The sequence below is a fragment of the Myodes glareolus genome, chromosome X (assembly GCF_982192425.1).
Source record: "Myodes glareolus chromosome X, mMyoGla1.1, whole genome shotgun sequence".
In the NCBI taxonomy this organism is placed as follows: domain Eukaryota; kingdom Metazoa; phylum Chordata; class Mammalia; order Rodentia; family Cricetidae; genus Myodes; species Myodes glareolus.
Window position 1 is genome coordinate 67,182,951 of NC_142053.1, and position 14,307 is coordinate 67,197,257.

The window sequence follows — 14,307 nt, forward strand, 5'->3', positions numbered from 1 at the left end:
TTTTGTATGGGTGAACTTCTACTACAAAATATAAAGGTTCCAAAAAGTTATGGAAAAAACCAGGGAGTTGTAATAATGTCTTTTGACTCACTCCTCAAAAGTCATATGTATTTGTAACTGAAGTAGAAACAGTCTCAACTGAGTTTTATTTACTTTTCCTTTGAGATGGTCTCTATACATAATTCTACCTGTCCTGAAACTCAGTACATAGACCAGGTTGGCCTTGACAGCATTGAAATCTGCCTCCCAAGTACTAGGATGAAAGAAAAGAGTCACCCCATGAAGTTCTCATTAAGTATTAAGGAAATGCAATAATGACTATGTGAAAGGAAAATTATTACTATAAAGCCAAAAGAAAACCTGCCTCATTATTAAATTTTTAGAAGTATTTCTGACAATGCATTATTATGAAAATATCTCTTATAATCAATGAGAGGAGTACATTTTCTAAACTTCAAATTCCAAGTTAGTAATATACCTTGAGGTCAGGTGAGACTCAAGATATATATCCTACTGCATAGACATCCTGTATATTTAACCTACTTTTAATAGAACAATGCAATAACCAGCATTATTTGCCTTGGATGTCACATGTAATCAGTGTTTATAACTAAGCAGAAGCATAGTTATAATCTCACATTATGTACTCTTACATGCCCTGAACCTTGAGGACTCCTTATGGCTGTTATGGTAATCATATGAAAAAAAATAGGGTGAAAGTGACCTTATAAAATGAATAAGCACTGTAAATATTGAAAGCAACATATAGATAAAGCTTAATAAACAAGAAAATTGTAACATGAGGGGGCCTGTTTGTTGGGTCTTCTTTCCTGCGCTGCCCCCCCAGCTGTTTAGTCCCAGAGAAAAATCACACTGAGATCTTTATAAGTTATAAAGCTGATTGGCCCATTAGGTCAGGCTACTTAATAGCTAACTCTCTCATCTTGATTAACCCATTTTTCTGATCTATTTCAGCCATGTGGCGCAGTACCTTTTTCAGTGGGGCAGCTCACATCCTGCTGCTTCAGTGATCTGGACAGGATGGGAATCAACTTCCTCCTCCCCAGAATTCTCTTGCTCTCCTTGCATCATTTCCACTTCCTGTCTGGTTTTCCCGCCTATACCTCCTGCCTGGCCAATCAGTGTTTATTTAAAACATGATTGACAGAATACAGACAATTCTCCTGCACCAGAAAATTTGTAAAATTGTTTGTTATCTGTGTCAGTTGGAGTCAATAAAAGTCAGGGGAATAATCTCTTATAAAACTTCTTTAAAGGTTTCTATAAAATATCACCCCATTCTCTTGTGTGATGCTTTCTATGCTATTCAACAAAAGATAGAACAAAACTGTTAGCTACAGATTAACAAGACAGAATTTGGGAGACACAGATTCATACTCATCCAACAGATAGAAAAGGGTAATGGGAATCACAGGGAGTGAGAAGTAGAAATTTTAAATCTGGACTCATTCCTGATTAGATTACAGGAAAGGAGAATTGCTTTATTACTTTATTTTCTTTAATGTGACACAGACACATTATTGGTGATTATGGGTTCATTATTAATACATTCAAAAAATTACCAGCATCATCTGAGAGTTGCACACAACTATAATTAGAATGCACTAAACTGAAACTAATGCACTTAGTCACTCTGTGACTTAATGGATTGACAAGAACTGCCCTTATTTTAATATTCCATATTTGTATGAGAGAGACTGAAAAACTGAAAATTGCTAAGTGTCCAGTAGCTAAGGATAAGTGCCCAGAAATGTACATTGGCCATATCTGGACTCTCTTCCTTTGTATGACTTGATTTACATTTTAAGAAACACTCTAACCCTCTAACCCTCAATTTAAGACCCTACCATTTCACTGTTCTGTGTGTAAGGTAGTCCTTTCATTACAGCCCACATTTCTGCCCTCTTTCCAGGTACTGAATAAATTATTCCTTCTCTGAAGTAAAAAGTAAATTCATTCATGGTCTGACAGTACCTTCTTTAATACTGTAGTGACTGATTTCCTAGTAGACTTTAGACCTCTGGTGGCTATTATTAACTGTCATGTTGACTACATTTGGAATTAATTAAAACCCAAATGACTTGACACAAATCTGAATTATTTTCCTAATGAAATCATTTAAAGTGGGAAGATCCAATTCTAATCATTATCTTCTTTAGGTGTAAAGGTAAAATTTTAATGTGTACCACAATCATGTGCTGGCAGTTTATATAAGAACATATAAGAAGGAAAATCTGTCTTTACCTGTCTGCTTTCATCCTTGTTAGCAAGTCCATTCCTTAACTTACATTACAGCCTTTTTCCCCTCTGGATTCTGGCTAATACTGAAAACCAGCTGAGGCATCCAGCCTTGAGGTCAGGCATATAATGAAGACTGGCTGAGATATCTAGTCTTTTGGTCTGCCATATAATGAAGACAAGTATAAACATTCAGCCTTAAGGATTGAACAATTACTGGATACTTGAACTTTCCATTCATAGGCTGTCATTGTTGGATTAGCCAGAACATATACTATAAGTCATTCTAATAACTACCCTTTCTGTATATATATATAGATTCATGCTGTGAATTTTGCTGCTCTAGAGAACCTTAAGTAATACAATCCAAATTGTAAGAAGACCATACAGAAAAGAAAATAGTATTTTGGAATTTGTCTGTTTGCAAGATATGATTTGTCATAAAGAATTATATGAGAAAATATAGCAAAATGCTCCTAAAGCTGACATTTCAGTAACTGTTCAATAAATAATAGCTACTACTTTATAGTAAGGAAATTAGTGGATAGTCTGATATAGTGATTTTCTATAGCCATAAAAAATATCATCTACATCACAGAGCAGACATTGTTGTGTTAAAACTACAATATATCTTGATCCCAAATCATGGAAATAAAATAAACAAGACAAATATAAAGAGCTAGCTCTATAGTAATTGCAATAGATTTTTTCTGATCTTTTGTATTAAAAAAAAAACATTAGCAACAATATGCCTTCACATCATATTCCACCTTCCTCTTTCCTTCCAGATGCGGTATTGAGAGTTTCCAGACTACATAAATTTTGAAAGTTTGACTGAGAGTGAGGCTTCAGTGATGCAGCTTTTGTTTGTAGTAACCCTTACTGCAGTGCAACTTTTATGATGCAGATACCTTTGACTTTTTCATGTTCTTTGAGTAACTGATTGCTTAACTAGGTAATTCAAAAGGAAATGTGAAAAGGTTTGTTTAAGGTTAGGACTCCAAGGGAAAAGTTGACAAAGGGTCAAGTGATATTTTGTGAGACTCTGGAAGAAATTAAAGCCTAAAGAATAGATTTTCAAATGTGTGGGTAACAGGTAAGAGTCTATGATTTCTACTAAACCTGAAACAACTGTGAAATAAGGAGTTCCCATGTGATGACCACACTAATTGCTCCTGCTTGGCAAAGTTTTCTGAAGGCGAGAGTAAGACAGAGTGATCAGAGGTTACATGATGAATTTTGGACTTGTTTGCTACATCTTAAAATACTGAAATCTTAGGCTTTAATGGATATTTTTGTTGGGATGTTCAACTCCATAAATCACCAAGAGCCATGGACAACAACAAATGGGTTATTGGAGAGGATGGTTTTGAAGGAAAAAGATTAAGGAGCCAAAGAATGAACAATTATTTCCTAAGGGTTTATTGTGAATATTTCTCCCATCTAATTACTAATCAAGCATAATCCTATATACCTTACAAGATTAGATTAGATTAGGCACATTAAGTATAATATTGCTTTAAATGTAAACATTTCTAACTTTTAAGGAAGTATACAAGGGTGGATTTGATATTGGGGTGCATCATTTGTATTACTTTTGAATAATTTGGCTCAGGGTATGAAACTTACAAGAAGTTTCTGTTGTTAGGAAAAATGAGAGACTTCAAAATCTTGTAATTGATGCATTTTTGTGTGTTTCTTTCAAAACAATCAACAAACTAGAATTAGAAAATGGAATTATAGTTCAGTTTTAAATGACTGGGGTATCATTGAAGATTGCCTCATCTATCACTCTCATGAGTTTTTTTTTTATCATGAATTTTTACTAATATCTTCATAGATTATTAGTGATGATGAATAAAATTATTGACTAAAAGAAGCAGAGAAAATTGGCAATTTTCATACCACAATGTAGGTTTTTTTTGTTCATTTGTTTGTTTGAGATGGGGATTCATCTCTATTAGTGCTTGGTATATAGGCAGACTAACCTTAAACTTACAGAGACCCACTTTTTTCTGCCTCCTGAGTACTGGTATTAAAAGTGTATGCTATCATACCTTACCTGGCATTTATACATTTTTATATAACATAGGTTAATTACATAAATTTTCTCCAATTTTAAGTTTTTTATTAAAGTAAAACACTTTTTATTTTCATGAATAATTGTTATCTCTATTGCAATTTAGCCAAGCACTTGAACTTAATTTTTACAATTAAAACTTTAAAAAAGTCTTTTTTTAAAAAAAAACAACTTAAATTTTTACAATTCTATAATTAACACTGATTTATATATATATATATATTTACAAATCTACATAAAGACACATGCATATATATATATATATATATTTAAAAGACACAGGTTTCTTTTATTTTTACTTTTTTGTTTATTCCCTAAGAATTTCATATGCTAAACTTTAATGACATTCATTCCCTTCTCCTAACTCACCAAGGTCTTTTCTCACTTCCTTACCTACCCAACTTTATGCTGTTTCTCTTTTTCTCTCATTTAAAACAAACACACTTAGAGTCCAGTTTGCGTTTGCCAAGTCCTCCTGGATTCCAGAACTTTCCCTCAAATCTGGTAGAAACAACAACCATCATTCATTTGGTAACAACTGACTTTCCCTGACCTAGAAGCAGTCCAATTTTAACAGCTCTTGGACTATGGCAATGGATGGAATGCCATTTGTATCACTACTTCTCTGTGGGTGAGATTTTTCTGTCTTGAAACTGTGGATTTTTCAAGTTGTTAGATTGTTGTGAGTTCTTATACATGTATGGCCTATTGTTTGAAACATCTATGGGTTCTTTCATATTCATGAAGGAGGTACTAAATATAATTAAAAATATTGATTGCTTACTACCATAACATTAGTGCCACTATAGCACTGTTACACACATCTGGATAGGCAGATTCTTATTGTAGCTTCTCTGGATCATAACTGGGTGAGATTGATGATCAATTTTCATCTTGGTTGCACATACAACATCTTCCAACATAATGAACACTAGCCAGGGGGAAAAAAGTTTCTAAGTGTGTCCCAAGTAGATTTCTCCATGCTATGTGCTATAGATATGTGGTATCTTTAACAATGATTATTACTTTCAAGTTGTGAAAGTAAACAATAGTACTGAAATGTTGTTTGTGGTGCAATATGAAATCCTATTGGCCATTAACTAAAAAAAGAGTAACCCACTCCTAGTACTGGGCAGGGGAGCTTAATTTGACAATACATAATATATAGTTGGCTTATTGCCATCCCCTTATTGGGAAATGTCATTTAAATACCTTATATGTGTATATATTTTAAGAAGCTTCAACAGTAGTTGGTTTGTGCTTGTGTATTCTGAAGGCCTTTAGTTTATTTATCCATCTCTATATTTCATCCTCTACCTTAAAATCTCATCCTCCACTCACTTTAATCTGAAGCCATACCCCTAGTCCTTGGCCATCCTTTTTCCCATACACACATGCTAAGAATAGAAGCACATAGAAAGATTACAGATATTATTATGTAGACATTAATAAAAATTCTGTACATGATTCTAAACTCAATGTGTACTTATTTAGAAAAGTAATACAAATAAATAATAAAAAATAACGTTGCAACACAGGAGATATCAGAAGTCATTTTAATATTGTGCCTGGAAATACACTTTCAAAAGATGCTCAGACAATATAGCAATTAAGTCCTTTAAGAGCTACCTCTCCCCACAGACAAACCAAAGTGTCTATCCAGTGATGCATCTATATACCAATGAAAAGTAGGGAAATTTGGCAATGAAGCAGAGTACCCAAATTTAGCATAGTAAAGAGCAAATATTATTTGAAGAAATATATAAAACTATAAGGTACCTATATTCTATGATTCCCTACTACTAAATGAAGGCAAATAGTGAGACAGATGCTCCCAACATGTGAAAACATCAAAGAAATCCAGACTTTAAATTCACTAACAGTTGTTCCCATGGTAAAAATCAGTGTTGAAAAAAGCTCTATGACCCCTTCCGTCAAACCATACTTAGAACTCAACTTCTATAACTTCTATCTCAAAGGAGGTAAAGATTCTGTGTCCACTGCATCACTTTCCAACCTCAGACATTATAGAATATGTGATTTCTTTTTTGTCAACCTGAGAGAATTTATAATCACCTGGGAGAAGGACTTATGATCATGTCTGTGAAGGATTTTCTTAGTTATATTAATTGCATTGATTATTTCTGGCTGTGGTTCTTTGTTATAAAACAAAGATACAAAAGCTATTATGTTGTTTTCCCCTAAGGTCAAAATTTAAAGTCCCATATGCAGATTAGAGCTCATAGAGTATATTTGTAAGGTTAACCATCAGAGTATTGGTAGGCTTGAGGAGGAGACCTAAGTATTGATCATATCACTTCCATACTTAAAGTGAAGACAACATCAATATCCTTTGCCATAAGATTCAGGTATAATTCAGCTTAGCAGCTGTTCTACCACCCAAGGGTCCATCTCTATATCCCATTAAATATCCATAGATAGAATAATTTTTAAATTAGTGTTTATAGCTTGAGCTCTAGATCTTTATTTGCAATGACATAGAACTATGGTAGAATGGAACAGCTTAAATTTATGCTGCCTATACCACTTGCTTTGGTATATGAGTTCTCATTCGATCAGTCCCCTTGTATCCGAGGGTGAACGCATCCCACACGGTTCTGATTTCCTTTTCATGATCTCTCTCCTTCTGCTCCTCATTTGGACCTTGGGTGCTCAGTCCAGTGCTCCAATGTGGGTCTCCGTCTCTATCTCCATCTATCCTCAGATGAAGGTTCCCTCTAGTCCTGCCTTTCTTGCTCACGTTCTCCCTCCTTCTGCTTCTCATTTGGACCTAGGGAGTTAAGTCCAGTGTTCCAATGTGTGTCTCTATCTCTATCTCCATCCATCGCCCAATGAAGGATCTATGGTGATATACAAAATATTCATCAGTATGGTTATGGACTAGGGCCAGTTCAGGTATGCTCTTCTCTGCTGCCCAGGGAAAAATCTGGGGACCTCTCCTTGGGTCTGGGAACCCCTCCAGAATCAAGACTCTTGCAAACCCTAAAATGGCTCCCTTAGTTGAAATATATACTTCCCCAGTCCCATATCCATCCTTCCTCCCCCTTCCCATTCCCCCAAGCCATACCCAATCCTCCCCCTCTTCCTTCTCTCTAACCATCTCCCCTTACTTCCACCCCCTCCACCCTACCCCCCCCCCCGCACCCACGTTTGCCTGGCAATCTTGTCTACTTCCAATATCCAAGAGGATAACTATAAGATTTTCTTCATGTTCACCTTCTTATTTAGCTTCTCTAGGGTCACAAATTATAGACTCAAAGACCTTTAACTATGGCTAGAATCCACTTATGAGTGAGTACATACCATATTCCTCTTTTTGGGTCTGGGTTACCTCACTCAGTAAAGCGTTTTCTATTTCCATCCATTTGCATGCAAAATTCAAGATGTCATTGTTTTTTACCGCAGAGTAAAACTCTAATGTGTATATGTTCCACACCTTTTTTAACCATTATTCTATTGAGGGGCACCTAGGTTGTTTGCAGTTTCCAGCTATTACAAATAGTGCTGCTATGAACATAGTTGAAAGAATGATAGCAAAGATCTTCCCAGTGGTTTGAATAATGCACATAATAAATATAGGAAAGAAAAGAGTTGAGTGAGGAAATCAGTGATCTTTTCAGTGATTAAAAGAACATACTACTTTCTCAGAAGACTGAAGTTTGGGTTGTAGCACATGTCAGGTGATTCACAACAACCTAGAATTCCAGTTCCAAGGCATCTGTTGACCCTTTCTGGTCTCTATGGACACCCAAATATATATGGTACACATAACACCCAACTCCATAAACACACATGTACAGAGAATAAAAAATAAAGTATTCAAAACTGAAAAGAAGCATTAAATAAACAGCCATGTTGAGAACTCCTGCTGGATAAAAACATATTACTGTTAACTCTTAAAGAGAAGAAGAACAAAGAACACTAAAAGTCTTTATTTAAATTTTTGATTATTGTTAGTAAACAAAACATGTATCCAGGTAAATTCAAGGATATTGGCATCCTCAGAACCTTCAGGCCCTGCTACATTGTCTGCTAAACTGTGATCAAGTTTGGCGGAAAAACCAATTTGAGGCCAATGTTGTTAACATAATGTTTCATTCTAGTACAAAAGAAACAGGAAATAAACCTTAGATATGTATAAGAGAATTATTGTGAGAAAAACAAATTCACAGGGAAGTGAGACACTTAATCTTATATTATTTACTAGTGAATTTTCTACTGGAAATGAAGATGTTGCGTGAAGAATATTCCAGCACTGTCCCCAGCTTTGCAAACATGTTCCTTCTTATGCACCTACACTAGTGTTAGACAAAATTCATAACCATTAAGAACAACTGAGGAAGGTTACCTTTTTCAACATTCACCACAGCTACTTTTGTATCCTGGCAAAGTCATTTCTAGGTTTATCTGGTAGTTTCTTGTCATAATAATGAAGAATGTAGTAAAGAACTAAAAGAAAACTGTCATTCTCAGTGTATAAGCAGGATTAATTTTGATATTTAATGGACATTCTGTGAGTGCTTATTTTATGCTGAAATTAGAAAAATAGTGGTAAAATAACTGTATAATGGATGATGCATGTTTACTCTGTAGTACAATAACATACACTTTTATTTTAATGATTTCATTGTTTATTTTCAAAATTTGTTGGTGTTTCACAAGGGCATTAGGCAATTTCAAGGTTCAAGTTTATGATGTCTTCTTTGTAGCCTAGTGATTTTCTATAATACTTCATCCACTCAATGAAATTATAGAAATTATTGACATTTAATTTGACCTTTGGATTAAAGAAACCATAGAATTTGCCACCAAATTTCACACTTAAATGTATCTTCTTAAAGAAAGTCTATAAGGTTCAATGAGGTAATGTGAAAACTCAACAAAACTTTGAAAGTTCCTAGAAAAATGCCTAAGTGTTCGGACAGTGGAGCACATTATTCAGGAACTTAAAGATTTATTTTCAGGACAGATCCTCAATGCTCTTATACTTTTTTTTTTAGGTGCTTTAATCATAGATCATTTCAAATCTAACATATTGGAAGAAAACCATGTTAGCATATATAAGAGTGACTTCCCCAATTCCAACACATGTTCAATTGAGCTTCACTGTCAAAGAATCAGGCAGAATGCATGTTGGACATACCTATTTTTCAATCAAACAAGAATTATTTTATCCAAGCAGGCAACTGACTTATCTGCATCAGTCCTTTTTCTCTTGTGATAATGGATATCTCTCCTTGAATTATAGAAAAACCTGCAAAAATAATGTTTTGGGACTTAATTGGAAATAATAAAAAGTACTGATTTGATATGGGAGAATTATCTGTATTCTGTCAATCATGTATTTTAATAAAACACTGATTGACCAGGCAGGCAGTATAGGCGGGAAAGCCAGACAGGAAGTAGCGGTGGAGCAAAGAGACTGGGAGTATTCTGGAAGCAGAAGGTCCCTCGCCATTCCTGCGCAGACCACCGAAGAGGCAACATATAAGCTGTCACACTGAGAAAGGTACTGAGCCCATGTGGCTAACGTAGATAAGGATAATGGGGTAACATAAGTTACAAGAGCTAATAAGTAGCCTGACCTAATGGGCCAATCAGTTTATAATCTTGTGGAGTCTTGTGTGTGATTTTCTTTGGGGTTTGCCGGTTGTGGGGTACTGGGTGGGACAGAAACCCCAAGCTGGCCCCACATGTTACACTGATTTTGTGGTGTTATGAATCAATTTTCTATAACACATTTCAAGCTACGTAAATTATAAATTTAATTTAAAATGCAAAAATGAACACAAATACATTTTGAAATTAAAACTGTATACATTGCAGATAAAAAGGGAATTTTAAAGGCTATAAGGGAAAATACACACATGATAAATAGTGGTGTACTTCTCCCCCTGATAGAAAACTTTTCAATACAAACATTGCAAGCAAAAGAAGAATAGCCAGTTGCTTTCATGGTACTTTTTAAAAAGCAAACAAATAACACATACACACAATACACACAAACTGACAGTAAAGAATATTGTACACATTAAAACTGTTTTTCACAATTGGAGGCTAGATAAAGTCTTTCCCAGGAAAAATAATAACTAACAGTATAATCTCCACATGTTCCATTCTCAAAGATATGACAAAGTTCTCAAAATTGAACATTCTCAAAGATATGACAAAGTTTCCCAAATTGAAGCAAAGAGATATTTGTAAGAACAACTCTGTGCCAACTAACTTGATGATTCTAGAAGAAATGAGTTTAAATGAAAATGTAGAATAAAAGCCCAAAGGAGACTAATAAGTAGCAATGATATTGTATCGTTAATAAAAAACAAACTACCAAAGGAACTTCAGAACTAGATCACATCACTGCTCAATTCTGCTAGACATTTACACAACTACCAGCAATTTTTCTTATCTTATAAAATAAAAGAGAAATTATTTTTCAAGCACATTCTAAGAATTTACCCTCACTTTATTATCTTTATATACCCCATACACACACAGAGACATACAGACACACACACACACACACACACACACACACACACACACACACACAAATATACACATGCAATCAGAGAAAGAAGGCACAGAGAGATGTGGGAAAAGCACACACACAGTCCCAGAAGTGAGATAGATGCAGGAAAGTTCAATGTCTTTAATGAACATAGACAGAAAAATGTCTCAAGAAAAATTATAGCAAATTGAATACAATAATATAAAATCATATTCACCATGATTGATGAACTTCTATATATCCAGTTCAATAAGTATTATGGAACACATTGGTAGAAAGATAAGGAAAGATAAAGAAAGAACATGTGTTCATCCTAATTAATTGAGATGAAACATTTAATGAAATTTGATATCCCTTTCTTACAAAAATTGATAACAAATTATATATCAAAAGAATATATTTTAACATATTAAATATTATTTATGATAATGTAACAGATATCATCATATTAAATGGAGAAAAATTTAAGCTCAAGGCTCTTTGATTTAGAAGAAGAAATTCATATTTACTTTTTAACAATGCTATTCAGCATATTGCTGAAAGTCCTATTCAGACGAATCATGAAGGAGGAAGAAATAAATAACATTTAAGCTGGAAAACAAAATGTCAAGTGTTACTGTAGATGGAATAACATTTAAAGAAATATTAACACATTCTGCCATCCCCAAGTCCCTATTAGAACTAATGTAAGAGATCAAGAAAGTTGTAAAACAGAAGTTACACAAGGAAGGAGACAAAAAAGATAGTTCCATGAGAATAGGCGCTTGCTGCCAAGACAGATACCCTGAGTTTGATACCTGAGACTCACATGGTGTAAAGCAAGAACTGACTTCAGCAAGTTTCACTCTGAACTCCATTTGTATGTTGCACACATACATACACATACACACACACACACACAAACACACACACAAGCAATAAATATAATAGAAAAAAATTCCACATGTAAAACTCATCAGTGTTGGTATACATCATGAGTAAATAGTGTGAAAAAGAAGTTTGAAAATCCAACTCATTTAGAGTATTTGTCAAGAACATATATACATTAAATCTGTGATGAATAATCTCTACAATGAAATAAAGATAAAAATGTATAAAAGCAGAAAAGATCTTATTTTCTACACTGAAAAATGGAACATATGTAAAATGCACAAATCTCTAAAGTAATTCATATATCCAGTGGAATCCATATGAACAAATCAATTCCAGATATCTGACTTCAAAATGCATGCCAAAACTATGGCAATTAAAGAAATATTATATCATACCAAAGAAATGTACTCAGTGTAATGGAATTGAAAGAGATATCATTCCTTGTATTGTTGTTGAGACAAAATAAACAACAAATATTACTTAAGGGATGGTTGAATTGGGTCATAGTTCCAAAGGATATGATCAACTGTAGCTGGTAAATCAAGGTATTAGAAACAGGAGTCACCAGATCACTTTGTATATATAGTGAGGAAACAGTGAGTAATCAATGTTTATGATCAGCTCCCTTTTTAAAGAAACCCAAAATGCAAACAAAATCACTGAATAATGCTACCCACATTGTGGGTGTGTCTTTTCTCTGGTAAGAATTGCTCATACTAAATATGAAAAGTGCTGGTGGAGACATTAAAATAAGGGAGTATTTGTACAACATTGATAACCTATAAGTTAATACAGACGCCTTCAAAAATAGTATGAATGTTCCTTAAATTTTTTTAATTTATTTTTTTTATTAAAAATTTCTACCTCCTCCCATTTCCCTCCTTCTCCCCTCCTCCCCTTCCCCTTCCCTCTCCAGTCTAAAGAACAGTGAGGGTTCCCTGTCCTTTGGAAAGTCCAAGGTCCTCCCCCTTCCATTCAGGTCTAGGAAGGTGAGCTTCCAGACTAGGATCCCACAGAGCAAGTACATGCAGTAGAATCAAAACCTAATGCCATTGTCCTTGGCTTCTCAGTCAGCCCTCATCGTCAGACACCTTCAGAGAGTCCGGTTTGATCACATGTTCCATCATTCCCAGTCCAACTGGCCTTGATGAGCTCCCATTAGGTCAGTCCCACCGTTTCAGGGGGTAGGAGCACCCCTCGCGTCCTGACTTCCTTGAGCAGCTGAGGACAGGACGCCTGAACTGGCCCTATCCTATACCCACACTGATGAATATCTTCCATATAACCATAGAACCTTCATCTTGCGATAGGTGGAGATAGACACAGAGACCCACATTGGAGCATTGGACTGAGTTCCCAAGGTCCATATGAGGAGCAGAAGGATGGAGAGCATGAGCAAGGAATTCAGGACATGAGGGGTGTTCCTTAAAAATTTAAGACAAGAGTTATCATAAGTCACAGACATCCTAGTGGTGGCATACTTATTCAAAATGAATAGAATAAGCATGGCAATCATACACTTGCAATTCTGAGATCTTTGTACCACTATTTACAATACCCAAGAAAGAGAAACGACCTAAGTGGTCACCTCATTTATAGGTAAAAGAGTACTGATAAATATACACAATAAAATACTATTTAGAAAGAAGAAAAAAATAAAATGTCATTTCCCATGCTTGAGGCTGTATAGAATTCTATAATAAAATAGCCTGGTATATGTCAAGAGTATGACATATGTATCATAAGTATCACATAACATCATTAATGTAAAATCTTAAACTTCTAATGTAAAAGTTGTGGAGATAATGGTGGTTCTAGAAGAAGTAATAATATGGAGGATATTAATACTTATTAATCAATGGTAGCATTATAATTAGAAACAAGAAACTAATAGGTCTTGCTATTCATTATGGTAACTAAATGTAACAAGTATATATTGTGTGCATTTAAAAAGGTAAATGGAAGGTTTTGAAAACTTATCAATGTAGAAATGACGTGAGTTTAAAATTTGAACCTATTAGTAAAATGAATTTTAATGGTTGACACACACATGCATATTTAAATTAGATGAAATATTCTACCAAATCCATGTAATTTCTACATTGAAAACTTTAGGGAGAACATGAGCAAGGAAGTCAGGACCACGAATGGTGCATCCACCCACTGAGATGGTGGGACTGATCCAATGGGAGCTCACCAAGGCCAGCTGAAATGGGAGTGATGGAGCATATGATCAAACTGGACACTCTGAATGTGGCTAGCAATGAAGGCTGACTGAGAAGCCAAGGACAATGGCACTGGGTTTTGATTCTACTGCATGCACTGACTTTGTGGGAGCCTGGTTTGTTTGGATGCTCACCTTTATAGACCTGGATGGAGTGGGGAGGACCTTGGACTTCCCACGAGGCAGGGAACCCTGACTGCTCTTAGGAATGGAGAGGGAGGGGAAGGTGGAGAGGGGGAGGGAAAAAGGAGGGAGGCAGGGAGGAGGTGGAGATTTTTAATAAATAAATAAAAAAAATGAGTAGTCTCCTTTGATAGTTTATCACATTCACTCGATAGG